This window comes from Lagenorhynchus albirostris, chromosome 2 (assembly GCF_949774975.1).
Source record: "Lagenorhynchus albirostris chromosome 2, mLagAlb1.1, whole genome shotgun sequence".
In the NCBI taxonomy this organism is placed as follows: domain Eukaryota; kingdom Metazoa; phylum Chordata; class Mammalia; order Artiodactyla; family Delphinidae; genus Lagenorhynchus; species Lagenorhynchus albirostris.
In genome coordinates this window covers 124,425,539-124,440,774 of record NC_083096.1, presented here as the reverse complement: position 1 = coordinate 124,440,774, position 15,236 = coordinate 124,425,539, and the positions used below count along the sequence as shown (strand labels likewise).

Here is a 15,236-nt window from a genome sequence, read left to right as displayed (position 1 = left end):
GAATGTTCCAGTGAGAGAGCCGAGGAGAGAGAGCTTGGGAGCAGCATACAATGCACACCTGAGAGTTTTCAGCTCCTTATGCACTCTGCACTGGTCCATCAGAAGCCTCTATATCATGGGTTTAAGAACAAAACATAAAAGAGAAGAGGATATCACTTTTATAGCTGGTACTATTTGTTTTATGATTCATTGGGGCTTAAATGTTCTGCAATTACTACCGCTTATGGTACTTTTAAAATTAACATTTTTGTAAAAAAAAAAATCCTCCTGTAAGTTGGAAGAGACAGCACGAATGAAAAAAATCAGCCAGGCACTGATAATTGCTGAAGCCATATGAAACACAGGATAGGTTCTTTGGGTTTGTTATACTATCCTCTTTTAAAAAAAAAGCATCCCTCCCCGAACCTTACACAACAGTCCAGAAAACATCCCATTTCTCTTCTCCCCGTCACCACAAAATTCCTTGAAAGAGACAAGCTTTCTCCACTTGTTCACCAACACCCACCTGTGTTCCCTGTTTAACCCACCCAGTCTGGCTCCTGTTCCCACAATGTCACTGAAATGGCTTTTATCACAGTCAAACATGATCTCCATATTACCAACACAATAGCTATTTTTCTACCTCTTGCTACATTTCAATTAATTAAATCTCTTTCTAATTACTAAAACAATTTCCTCTCTGAGTTTTATTCTCCTAGGTCTTCATCTTTCACACTAGCAACTCTTTCTAAGTTTCTTCGCTCTCTTGTTGTCCAAATCCTCAGACATTGGTCATGGACCTTCTTCTGTCTGTCTACTTTGCCTCCTTAGGATAAACTTATACTCATGACTTCAAGTCTCATTCTTGTCCTGGCCTCTTCCTTGAGATCAGGCCTCATATATCCAATAATTCACTGACATTTCCATCTGCATGTCTAATATGTCTTATAATTTAACATGGCCAAAATAGAAATCTTGATTTTTCTCCAAATATTGATATATTTGTCTCCTGGTTTTGAAACAGGAAGGAAAGGAGCATGAAGCAACTGCTAGATAAACAAAGAAGGGGTGCAGCTGTTAGGATGTGATAAAAACTGGCTAGAACCGGCTGAAACCAAGGTGGTTTCTTGAATGGTCTGGTCACTGACCTTTAGCTCATTATGCCTTCATTACAGTGCTAAAAATCACTGCCCCTTACACCATGTCAGTTCCAAAGAGGATCATAAAAGGCCAAAAAGAGGGCAGTGGCCTATTCCCTGGAAATCCCCAAACTTCCCCAAAAATAGCAAAAATATTCCTCCCACTCGTTAGCATATGAAACTACTCAGCCCATAAAAACCAAAAACCCCATGCCCTGGGACCTCTCTCACTTTCTGAGAAGGTCCACATTCTGCCTATGGAGTCTGTATCTCTCTGAATAAACTCACTTTCTCCTTTCTTTGGCTTGCTCTTGAATTCTTTCCTGCATGAAGCCAAAGACCCTCACTTGATGGCCCTCCCAGGGACTTATGCAGGTCCCAGGATGTGACTTTTCCTTCTCCTGTAACAGTTTGTCTCATTTCAGTCAACAACAAGCCCACTCTTGAAGTTGATGAAGCCAGAAGACTAAAGGCATTCCCCATCTCCCATCTCTCAGTCTTTAGGTTTTACCTGTATAATCTGGGATTCACCTACTTCTCTTCATCTCCATGGCCATCACCCTTGTTAAGGTCAGCATGGTCTCTCATCTCATATACAACGGTGGTTTCCTAAATTGTCTCCCTGCTATGCTATACTTCAGGATCCCAGCAACTCATTCTCTAAACAGCACCAAAAGCATCTTCTAAACATTAAAATCAAATCGTTTCACTCTTGTGATCAAAAACTTCCCATGGGTTTCTTTTTCATTCAGGGGAAAAAAAAAAGTCTAATCTCACCATGGCCTACAATCCCTAGTTGATCTGATCACCTGACTCAGCTAATCTTCTCCAACCTCACATTAAGCCCTCTTTCTCTTCCCCTTTTCTCAGCTTGTTCCAGGCCCACAGATTTCAGTTTCACAACACACCCAATTCTTTCCTGCCTTCAAGCCTTTACAAATGCTGTTGTCTCCACTTAGAATGCACAACACTGCTTCATACAGCAGCCTCCCTTCCTTTAACTTCAAGGCTTGGTTAAAAGATAACTTCTCAAAGATGCCTTATTATTGTATTCATAGTATTTTAGTTAATGTGTAATTGTTTCCCTCTTCACCTGTATCTATTCCAAGACTGTAAACTCCTTGAAGCTACCTTCAAGCTGTATTTTTTCTTTCGTCTTTATACTCAATGTTCAGCAAACTGTCTGACACATAAGTGCTCAATAGGTGATTTTTGAAGAAAATAGATGTAAAATAATTATTCATAACATAACCTTTAAGTAGGAGTTAGGAATTTTTTACTTTAGAAGTCTAGTTTTGCAAAACATGTAAGACAGACCGCATGCTTCTGACTGTCAATGTATTTGTACTATGATGAAACTAAGAGTCTCTCTGTTTTTTAACACATGAGAGATATCCAAGAAAAACTTATCCTAGTAATAAGACTTATTGATCACTACAGACAGCCCAATCTAGCGGAAATAGTCAGGAGCTGTCTAAGAAGAGCTGTTAGTTTTCTCATTTGTTACCTGTTAATCACTTTTCAGTCAGCTACTGTCTGTGTTTATATATGTTTGAAAAATTTTAAAGTGCCAACTAAGACTTTATTTGGAAGGTAAACATTCCTTTATACTTATCACATTTTAAGAAATCAATCTGTAGATTTACTGTATACCTTAGGTTTATATATTAAATGAATAGCAATACTTATATGACTTTCCACAAAATCAATTAAATGTTTCCAAAAAACCATCCAGCTTCTACTGGATCAAACACAGGGTTGAGAAGCCATTTTCTCTTTACAGATGTGTGTTCAAAATCTGTAATTATTCCTTGTCATCTCACAAAAGGAAAAATAGAATATACTTCCATGAAATACTTGGTTATAATAAACTCTACTGAGAGTCTTGCTTTGAGAGTTCTCTCCTTCTTTTTAGCTGCTTCTTTTGTCCTGTAATTGAATTGAATTTTCTCCTCACCCCATTCCTTCTAGACAGCTTCTCATTTGAGGGCTTTGAAGATGTATTACACTAATATATCGTCAGAATGACAATGCTATGGTGATGCATGGGTATAATACATCTTCAGAGCTTCAGCACTGTCCAGAAACAATACAGCTGGATTAACTTCAAACCTAATGTAAAAGGAAACATTAAGAAAAAAGAAAAACTGGCTAACAAGGAAGGTGGAAAAAGAAAAAACATAAATAAAAAGTTATTTTAATGAATTCCATACTCCTGTATATTTTGACGGAAAGTTTTCAAGATTTTAGTATAGCCTATTATTAATTTGTAAATTTATGCAAGGGTATGCTCTATAAATGTCTTAGTATTATAATGAAACATAGCCTCAGATAAAAAATATACAATAAATCTAGTTTTTTAAGTCTCAGACTCTCAGGCAAAGTTTATATGCAGTAAGTGTTGCATTTTGCCTTTTTTGTAAGTCTGGAAAATTAGTTCCTCAACGTTTCATGAGACATTTACATTATGCGTTACACTAGGAGACATTTCATAAATGCTGAACCTCTTCCCTTAGGACAAAGTTCCCTTTATAACATTTTCAAATAGGGTGAACGTACTGTTTCTGATAGAAAATATTCCATAAAGTTTTGGAAACATTAATAGGCTGAAATTGGGTTGCAGACTAAACTAGGATTAGAGAATTTATAGATGATGATGATAATAATAATAAAAACAGAAATACAGGGCACCATTATTCATGGTCTCCTGGTCACAGTACCCTTTTCCTCCTTTACCTTGGCTTTGGTAGGTCAGTAATCATACAGAAGTCTCAGAGAGACTTGCTCTTTTACTGTGAAGGCAACCCCTTAGGAATCTACAGCCATGTGAATGACTCTTTACTTTTGTTCTTTATTTTTATAGATTTTTTTTCTACAGCACAGAATGCAACTCAAGAAAACAAATATACCCCTCCTCCAATACACTGTGTTTCTTGTCTTCCTCTCTTGTCACGCACTATTTATTAGAATCTGAATAATTCAAACTTTTGTTTCTCAAAGTCATTCTGGTAGTTTCTCAGTAAACAATCCCTCTTCTACTTTATATGTAGAAAAAACTGAATACAAAATAACGTCTCACTAGTTTAGGTATGCAATCATTACAATGCATTTATCTGATTTTTATCACAGTATTTTCATTTCCATCTTTTATTATCTGTCCTCAAGCAACTTTTATGTAAAGATGAATGGTAAAATAAATTTTAATAGTAATAGCTAAGAATTTGGAGCTCTTAATTTTGCCTGAGTATTCTCTTAAACTCTTTATCTGTAATATCTCTTTATGTAACACTCCTGTGGTATTATTATCAACATCATCATCATCACCATCATCTCTGTTTTTGCAGATGAAGAAACTGAGGCACAGAGAGCTTAAAAAATTTGCCCAGGTTAACACACACAGTGAGTGGCAGAGTAAGTAGGGACTTGAAACCAAGTAGTCCAAGTACTAACCATGTCCTTTTAAGCACTCTGCTATATTGCCTTGTTTAACAGGAGTTTGATAATTATAAAAAAGCTATTAGCTTTTTCTATAACCTCTTTGAGGAATGATCTATTCACAAAGGTTATAAATGAAAATAATTATTAGTCAAATTAATTTTAAAACATTAATCAGTTAATATGTTTATTAACCATTAAAAGACTTTATAGTATTCTAAAATATTATGTCGTTTAACAGATATTTATTGAGTGCCTCCTATGTAGCCATATTTGCCTGAATCACAGATCTTAAAGAGAGAGCGCACAAAAAGTGAAAGGAATAAAAAGTGTTTACCATAGTTTTATTGATCTATTATCCAAGATTACTAAGATGATTCTAATTTTCCACTAATGATGATTATTCCCAATTATGGTCAAACTAATAAAATAATATAATTTTAAAACAAGCTGGAGTTTAATCAAAATTCAATAGTGATATATTAATTTTGAGTTAAGAAAAATGGATATAATGCTATTTTACACTAGAAGTCATTACTCCTTTATAATAATTTATTTCAAGCCAACAATATGCTCATCTATAATTGTCAAGGACACATTAGTCCTTGATTTAAAAAAAATCATTATTAACATATTTTTCCTTACATAATTTTAATAATAATCCAGGAACAGCACTAAAATTCTAGTAGGCCTTGTTTGTATAAAAATGTAGTCTTGAGAATAAGATCTTACATTTATGAGGAAGTAAAACCAAGTTGTATCTTCACTGACTGCCAGGGTTCAAATGATCATTAAAACCTGGGTTCAAATGAAAATTATGCTCCTTTCCTCATGAATGTGGAACATGAAGTTATAATACTATTTCTTTTTTTTAAATTAATTAATTAATTAATTTACATTTATTTATTTATTTTTGGCTGCGCTGGGTCTTCATTGCTGTGCAAAGGCATTCTTTAGTTGCAGCAAGCGGGGGCTCCTCTTCGTTTGGTGCACACGCTTCTTATTGCGGTGGCTTGTCTTGTTGCGGAGCTCAGGCTCTAGGTGCGCGGGCTTCAGTAGTTGTGGCTCAGGGGGTTAGTTGCTCCACGGTATGTGGGATCTTCCCGGACCTGGGCATGAACCTGTGTCCCCTGCATTGGCAGGCGGATTCTTAACCACTGCACCACCAGGGAAGCCCTATAATACTATTTCACATTAAACCATTTAACATATGTTAACCTGTGTTAGAACAGTGCCTGAGACATACTAAGTGCTCAATAAACAAGTATTAGTTAGGCTCATTTTATAATTGCACAGTACCTACTCTGCTCTTTCTGAATCTTTATAGGATATACTTCAGTATTATTAATGCAATTTTTTGCTCATGGAGTCCCACTTCTGAATGAAATAGCATGAAACTCACACCCAAAGTAAAAGCTTCATTTTCTGAGATGATAACCTTCAAAGGAGCCCTAACTTGCTTAGACATAACCATTCTTGTAATACCTTCCTGTAACACATGTAATGTGACATTGAAATCACTTTGGGGAAAAGACTAGAAAATCTAATTCTCAAAATATAAACAGTCTAATGCCAACAATTATCCCTAAATTCAGTCCACTAAGGGGAGACATAATCTAGTGTGGTATTATTATTTAGATTTTTCCTAATGCTCCTGCTCTCTCAGAAAATCAAGTTTCATTTAAAAAGAAAAAGATCTTTTATGAAATGCTTCAAAATGCTTGGTAGGTTCCTGTTTTCTGTTTTATATGGGCAAGCACTTTCCTCTGAGAATAATGGATTATTTTTTATATTGATTCATCATATCATCAGGCTCATTGTTTAGCCTTATATTTGTCTTAAAATACTGAAATTTTTCTTGCTTTCTATATTCAAAGAGCAGGCATTAACAGTTCTGAATACAAACAATTCCGAATAGCCCACTAATGACTGGATAGAAATAGAGGGGCTTTGGATACAGACAAATGAAAGTTAAAATTATAAAGAAAACTCTCAGAGCAAAGAGGCAATTTTAACTGTATATATAAATTATTGGTGTACAATTTTATGGTAAAAGTTTAACTTGCCATCATTATGTAGATTCATTCATTATGTAATTATCCATTACGCAAAACCATTATGAAAATTCACAAAAGCTCCACAAAGAGTGCAACTCAACTACACAAGGGAGGTAGAACCATAGTTTGTAATCTGAAGGTCTGGTATTGTTGAAATGTCATCAGCATAAATTGCTGGTTTTACTCCATTTTCTTCTTCCTAACATTAAAGAGCAAAGTGCAGTGTCAGGCTTGCAAACCTGAAAAAAGACTCTTAAAGAACTATAGTGTTTGGGGGACATGTTGCCAGCTTTCAAGGAGCACACACACAGCCTCTTCATCATATCACCCTTGGTATTGACCCAGCACTCAAGCATTTCAAAGAAGACTTTCTTTCATGAAAGGGGAATGACAATGGAATAAAGAGCACTAATAGAAAGTAATATTTTCTAGTTAGTACCTGTGATGACTAAAACTATTTTCAGAATTATTTTAAACAATAGATTTCAATAGCGTTCATGGCTTTTAGATAATAATTTTCATTTTTTTTCAGTCTATTTTTTCTGATAATTAGTAATTAGGATTTTCTATCTTACGGTTATATTTAATTACCTTTAAAGATTATGAGAGGTTAAATATGCTAAACCTGTATGTTATGCAGCTGGGAACCTGTTTTAAAACATCTAATGCAAGGGTCAGCAATTCTTTTCTTAAAGGACCAGAGTAAATGGTTTAGGTTTCGTGGGCCATGTGATTTCTATTGCAACTATTCAGCTCTACAATAGCAGTAAGAAAGTAGCCATGGAGAATATGTAAGGTTGTGAGTATGGCTGTGTTCCAACAATGACAACAAACACTTCATTTACAAAAACAAACAGTAGGCCAGTTTGGTTCACAGGTCTTAGGTTGCTGAAAAATGGTCTAATGAATCCTTGACTATTTACTCTGTTTATCCTGAAACTGCTGTCATTTAAAAATCTTAAAGTTCGGGCTTCCCTGGTGGCGCAGTGGTTGAGAGTCTGACTGCCGGTGCAGGGGACACGGGTTCAAGCCCCGGTCTGGGAAGATCCCACATGCCACGGAGCAACTGGGCCCGTGAGCCACAATTGCTGAGCCTGCGCATCTGGAGCCTGTGCTCCGCAACAAGAGAGGCGGTGATAGTGAGAGGCCCGCGAACCGCGATGAAGAGTGGCCCCCACTTGCGACAACTAGAGAAAGCCCTGGCACAGAAACGAAGACCCAACACAGCCATAAATAAATAAATAAAGCAAACTGTCAACAAGTAAAAATAAAATAAACACTATAAAAAAGAAAATTGTAAAGTCCTTAAAATCTCTGAGTTTGGAAAAGTGTGTTTTATCTTGATTAACAGTTTATATTATTTAACTTATAGCTGAGGTAAACTCATAGCAATTTTTATGGAACGCATGGAAAATACTATTTACTTTTTATTTAAAAGTTTCTATACTTTGATACATGTGATTTCCAAATATTGCCTTATGGCCATTTTAAGGCTACTCGAATGTTAAATAATGACTGACCGGTTTTATTAAACACAATATTCTATTCCAAGCAAAAATATCCTTCCAGAATGAAGACAAAATCAAGGCATTCTCAGATGAAGACTACTAAGAGAATTTGTCTCCAGTGGACCTACCACACACACACACACACAAAGTTTAAAAGAAGTTTTCTAGATAGAAATGAAGGAAACAGAACATCAGGAAGGAAGGAAGAACAATGGTAAAAGTAAAAAGATAGATAAATACAAAACACTTTACTTCTCTTGAGTTTTCTAATACATATTTGACAAGTGAAACAAAAACTGTACCATTGTCTGATACAGTTCTCATGGTGTAGAGAAAATATTTAAGATAAGTACATTAGAAAAGTGGGAGAGTAAATAGAGGTAAGGTTTCTATACTTCACTGGAAGTAGTAAGATATGAATATCCTCAGACTATGATAAGTTATGTATATATTATATAATCCATAGAGAAAGTACTAAAAAATATATACCAAGAGGCATGCTCTAAAACACTGTGGATAAAACAATGTGGAATTCTAAAAAGTGCACAAGTAACACACAGAAAGGCATGATAAAGAAAACAGAAACAAAAAAAAAGGGGGAGAACAAACAGAAAACAAAAGAAAAAGATGTCATACATAAGCCTTAATGAATCAATAATTAAATTAATTTTAAGTGGTCTAAATACACCAATCAAAATATGGATTGTCAGAGTGGATAAAAACATAACTCGGGCTTCCCTGGTGGTGCAGTGGTTAAGAGTCCACCTGCCGATGCAGGGGACACGGGTTTGTGCCCTGGTCCAGGAGGATCCCACATGCCGCGGAGCGGCTGGGCCTGTGGGCCATGGCCGCTGAGCCTGCGTGTCCAGAGCCTGTGCTCCACAACGGGAGAGGCCACAGCAGTGAGAGGCCCGCATACCGCAAAAACAAAAACAAAAACATAACTCATCAATATGCTATCTACAAAAGACTTATTTAAAATATAACAACATATGTGGGTTGGAAAAAAAAAATCAAGGTTTTTCAAAGCAGCTTTATTTGTTATAGCCAAAAACTGGAAACAGCCAAAATATTCTGTAACACATTTATGGCTAAACAAATTGTGGTACATTCATATCACAAAATATTACTCAGCAATAAAAAGGAACAAACTATTGAGGTGTATGATACAACTTAGATAATAAATCTCAAGAGTGAAAGGGCCAATTTCGAAAGGTCACACACTGAATTATTTCATTTACATAACAGTCTATAAATGTTAAAATTAAAGAGATGGGAAACAGATTAGTGTTTGTTGGGGCTAGAGATGATGGATGGTGAAGGAGTAGATGTGATGCTAAAAGGATAACATACAGTAAATCTTTGTGCTGAGGGAATAGCTCTGTATCTTGATTGTGATGATGGCTCCACAAATCAACTCATATGATAGAATGATGTAGAACTACATGCACACATTGCACTAATATCCATTCCAAGTTTTGGTGTCATACTACAGTTACATCTAATGTAACATGGGAGAAACTGGGTAAAGGGTATGTGGAAGCTCTCTGCACTAACTTCACAACTTCCTGTGAGCCTATAATTATTTCAAAGTAAAAAGTGGAAAAAAAGAACCTCATATTCATTTGGGGCAATTTATTTAAACAATCTGAGTGCCATGTTCATCTGCACAATGAGGATGACAATACCCTCTGACAGTTCAGTTTTGAGGCTTATATGAGACAAGTACACACAAGTATCTCCCATTTTTCCTAAACTACATAAAGTAATGAATACATGTTAGTTGAACCATATTAACTAAAATTTCTTTGGTGCAAGCTGTTCTTTACATTAATGGAGTTAAAGTGCTGAACCTAATTCCAACATGTTGATTGGGGGTTTCCCATACCACCAAGCAATTATCCAATACCAGCTGGGTGTTCTACAATTTAACTCAATTCTCACACTACCCAGAGAGAGCATGAGATTCCATGGAATAAGGGTTCAGTACTACAAGACTTCCCTGCTCCCCCACCCCCAACAAACGTCAGTAGCAATTCCAGGTTATCACCTGCACTTGAATCTGAAAGGACCCTGTGGGGCCCTCACTGGTACAAAAGCCCCTCTGTGTACCACACTTCTCATTTTTAGAAAAAGGCTTTGGTCTCCTAGGCCTTCTCTGAGTTCCAAAGAGCAGATTCATTCAGTTACTAATTAGTTTAGTGAGGGAATGCAGAAACCAAGGAAAAGCAGTCAAGAAACAATAGTTGGGTGATAAAACAAAATCCTAGTTCCTCCTCAATGAATATACATAACAATCTAAGTATATCTTTGAGTTGTTATGCAGAAACTAAGACCCACCATGTAGGAGGATGACTACATGGTGACCATAAGCACATAGACCCCAGACTGGTTGGAACCAGAAGATTGATGATTACGTTTCCTGAAACACCACCTTGTTACCTCACCATCAACCAATCAGAAGAAAGTCATACATCCTGCAGCCTTCACCCAATGTTGTCTTTAAAATCCCTTCCCTGGAAGCCATTGAGGAGTCTGGGGTCTTTTGAGCATAAGCTGCCCATTCTCCTTGCTTGGCACCTTCAATAAACACTATACTTTCCTTCACCACATCTGGTGTCAGTAAACTGGCTTTGCTACATGGCAGGTGAGTGGATTCAAAGTTCAGTTCAGTTACATGCTTCCAACCAACGAGCTATAGATTAGAGGTTTCAAAGACCCTGTGTTTGGGTTTGACTAATTTGCTAGAGCAGCTCACAGATCTCAGAGAAACATTTGATTTACTATATCACTGGTTTATTATAAAAGGATATAACTTGGAAACCCCCAGATGAAAGGGATACATAGGGCAAAGTATGGGGAAAGGATGAGGGGAGAAGCTTCCAGGCTCTCTGGGCATACCACTCTTCCTGAATTTCCACATGTATACTGATCTAGGAGTTGTCTAAACTCTGTCCTTTAGCATTTTTTATGGAAGCTTCATTACACTGGCATGATTGATTAAATCATTGGCCATTGAGAACTGATTCAACTTCCAACCCCTCTCCCCTCCCCAGAAGTCAGTGGAGTGGGACTGAAAATTCCAATCCTCTAATCACATAGTTGGTTCTCCTGGCAACCAACCTTAGGTGTGGTCCCAAAGTCACCTCATTAACATAATAAAAACACCTTTATAGCTCACTCCCCTGATATGAAATTCCAGGGTTTTTAGGAGCTCGGTGCCAGAAATGGCATGAAGGTCATATATATATATATCTTATAAATCACAGTACCACAGAGGTGCAACCATATTGAAGGCATAAGGGAAATTAAGGGGTGATTCATATTTAGGGGTATGAATTTATATTAGGGGGATATATTAGGGGGATAAAGGTAGTGGAGATAAAGGTAGTGGGGAGATATCAGACAGGAAATACTTGCTTGTGACACTACCATGTTATCTCTTCAAATTTTAATTTCTAGTTCTAAGAAGTCATGTGGGAAGCAAGGACAGAGAGCAGCATCCATTAACTCTGCAGTACTTATGGAGCCCCTATCTTGTGCCAGGTCTTGTGCTAAGCCATGAGGTACAAAGGTCAACAAACACTGTTTCTGGGCAGAAGGAGTTCCCTGTCCCATAAGACCATGGACAAACAAAACCAAAGACTACAATTCAGAGAATTAGTCCCACATGAATGGTGGCACAAGGTACTATGTAACTATGGAGAAAGAAGCACCTGATTTTTCTTGGGATGCTCAGGAATAGCTTTATTAAAAGTTGAAAAAGGAGTAAGTTTGACAATTGTAGAGGGGGACAAAAGATATTCCTCACACAAAAAATAATATATGTAAAACTAGAAAAACAAAATTTTCACCTTGACTAACTGGATTCATAGTTTGCCTCCACATCTAAGTTCTTCACTTCTTATTTGCTCTTTATTCCTCCACAGCTGAGTTTATGGTCCATTATGTCACTGAATTGTTGCAATGATCACCAAACTATCTAACCCAAAGGTAACTGGTCTGATCTTATTTAACCTGATTGACATTTTTAACCACTCACTGCTCCAGGAATTTTTTCCTCTTTTGGCTTCTTGTAATCATGGCTTTCTGATTCTATTCCTACATCTCTGACCACTTGTTTGTGGTTTCCTTTATAAGTGCTCAATAATTGTTGACTAAACAAAAGTGATGTGTCAAAAGATTGATTTCAGAAAAGAGCGACTTGAGCCTGTTTAAATGTGAACAGGATAAAGTTAATAGAGGAGAAGAGCTTAAAGATGTAGGGAGAAAGAGGATGTTTAATGAAATAAGGACCTGACAAACAGGAAAGAATGGATGGAATATAACAGGATAAAGGGAACTTAACGGAACATTCTTTATCTTGAGTTAGGCAATAATCTTAACTCCTGTGGATAATTAGAATGAGATTATCCTTTCAAAAGGCACTAAGCATATAGAGATTAGAGGAAAAAGAGTTTGAGATACACAGCCCAGTGTTCATGCTCAAAGTTTGGCTTTGGAGACAAAAGAATATCTTTGCTAGCTTATAAACACCAGCAGGGTAAAGTAAGAACATCTCTGGAGATTCCAGATATCAAAGAATAGGAATGAACTAGGAAACAGAGATTAAGATAAACAGCAATGAATAATAAGTAGAAATTTGACAGAGGCTTTCAAAATGCTTCCATATTTGTCATATACAATCTATGATTTTAAAATTTATCTTTTTAAGTTTTCCTATTTTTTTTCTGACTGGATCTAGATTTATTAATAAATAATGTGTGATTAAGAATTTTATTTTGTCTTTCTATTCAAAATCAAATGTCTGGTGTAAACTTGTCAGTGTTCTCCAGAAGTTTTAAGTGAGTTTTAGCTTCATGATATCACAGCATTTGAGAGCAGCTATGTGAATTGCATTCAAGAGATGTAAATAGGTCTCTCAATTTCAGAAACAGGGTTGGATATCCTGTGCCTCTGGATATCATTCCCTGAGAAGTTACAGCTTCACTTATTTAATCCCAAATGGGCATAACTAGACTCTAATCATGAGGAAACATGAGTCAAACGCAGAATGAGAAATATTCTATTTTTTTAAAAAGTAGAAGGAAGGAAGGAAGACTATGTCAAGGAAGACTAAGAAAGACTAAGGAATAGTCCCCAGACTAAAGAGGACTAAATTGGTATGACAACTAAATACAATACTAAAGGGAAAAGAATTCTCTAAAGGACACTATTCAATCAGCTGACAAATTTGGAACATGGATAGTAATGGGATAAAGGTATAATGCCAATGTTAAATGTACAAAATTAAAAAACTGCACTGTGGTTACAGAAGAGAATATCCTTCTTCAGAAATGCACACTGAATATCACTAGGGAGAAAGGGGCTTGCTGTATGCAAGCTGTTCTCAAATAATTCAATGACAAAAAATATTTCTGTATACTTTACACACAGCAAATGTTGAAGCAAATGGGAAAAATGATTGATGAAACTGAGTAAAGGACATAGGGTGTACTTTGCATTATTTCTGTAACACTTTTTTTTTTTCTTACTCGGAGTATTTTTATTATTATTTTTTTAATTTTATTGATGTATAGTTGATTTACAATGTTGTGTTTAATATCTGCTGTACAGCAAAGTGTCAGTTATACACATACAAATATATATATATATATATATATATTCTTTTACATGCTCTTTTCCATTATGGTTTATCATAGGATATTGAATATAGTTCTCTGTGCTATACAGTAGGATCTTGTTGTTCATCCATCCTATATATAATAGCTTACATCTGCTAATCCCAAACTTTTTAAATATAAATTTGAAATTAATTTCTACATATAGAATAGAAAATATAGAAAGGAAGAAATCATCACTATAAGTAACTCTAAGGAAGCTCATATATTCAGAAACTTCTCAAGAAAGATATTTTGGGGAAAGTATGCTAAGTTGTTTGAACTAACAAGTGGAATGGCAACTTCAGTTGGTTCAGGCAATGTCTGTGATGTGGTTGAACTCACAACCTAACTTTTCCGTAGATAAGGGAGAAGCTCTGTGGAGCTACCTTCCTGTGACCATCCATTTATAAAAATATCAGCTATGTCTAGCTATTCGTTAGATAATAGTTACTATTTATTCGAATTTTACTCATTTGCTCTGTATGGTAGGATCAGAAAAACAAATCTATGCACAGTTTAACTTATAAACCCAATCCTTCTTCTTTCAGCTTCATGATGCTATCCATTATCGTCATTCTAATAACTTCACTAACCAACATTCATGGTATTTAATTAAACTAAAATGTATCCAAGCACTTACAAAAAGAATATGCATAATAACAAGCACTGCAAAGAAGGAGAGTTAAATCCAAATTATTAATCTTAAATTGTATGAAGATGGAGATTATATGCTTCATTCTTACAAAAATTATATTTTCATATCAGATTTAAATCCCTGGAAAGATGATTAAGAATCAACCTTACATTTGCATATCACCTTATACTTTTTAATGCACATTTATGCTTATTATCTTTTTTGAGTCTCACAATAGCCAGGGATTTTAATCATTCGACTTTTGGAAAGTAGGAAACTAGCTGAGGGTAACTGAGGCTAAGAGATTTGCACTAGGATTTGCTGAACTGTTGAATAAGGAAGTTGAGATTGGAGCACATGTATTCTAACTGCTAGTCCTGGGTTTGCCTCACTTACACCCCACGGAGAGTCTTGTCACTAATTCAGTGCTCACATACCAGTTTTATGATTCTGTAGCCACTCTAGAGAGTGAAATGTTGGCAGTCAAAAGCACACTCATGGTTCAGAAATATTACAGGGACCATAATGCATATTATGTAAGGGTATATTGCTGTTCTATTGATTTTTTTCTCACATTAATAGTAATACTAAGAGTATGATGTGAGTAAGTCTCATTAGTCCTACTGCATAAATGAGGAAACCAAAAGGCACTTAAGGATAAGTGATATTAAAGAAAGCATTAGCAGATAAAATAGATGTTCTAATTGTAATCTTTCTACGCCTATATAATATATGTCTTTTTGATTCCTTTAAAAGAGATTTCCTCATCCTAGCCTTGTTCAAGTTATTTCTACCCAAAATATAAATCAAATATTGTTTAT

At 35.8% G+C, this 15,236-nt stretch overlaps 1 protein-coding gene across 1 annotated transcript in view; it reads right to left on the bottom strand.

Annotated features, from left to right (window-relative positions):
• Positions 1–15,236, bottom strand: part of NEGR1 (neuronal growth regulator 1) — a 914,014-nt gene that overhangs the window by 346,889 nt on the left and 551,889 nt on the right. The gene's annotated exons all lie outside the window — the stretch shown is intronic.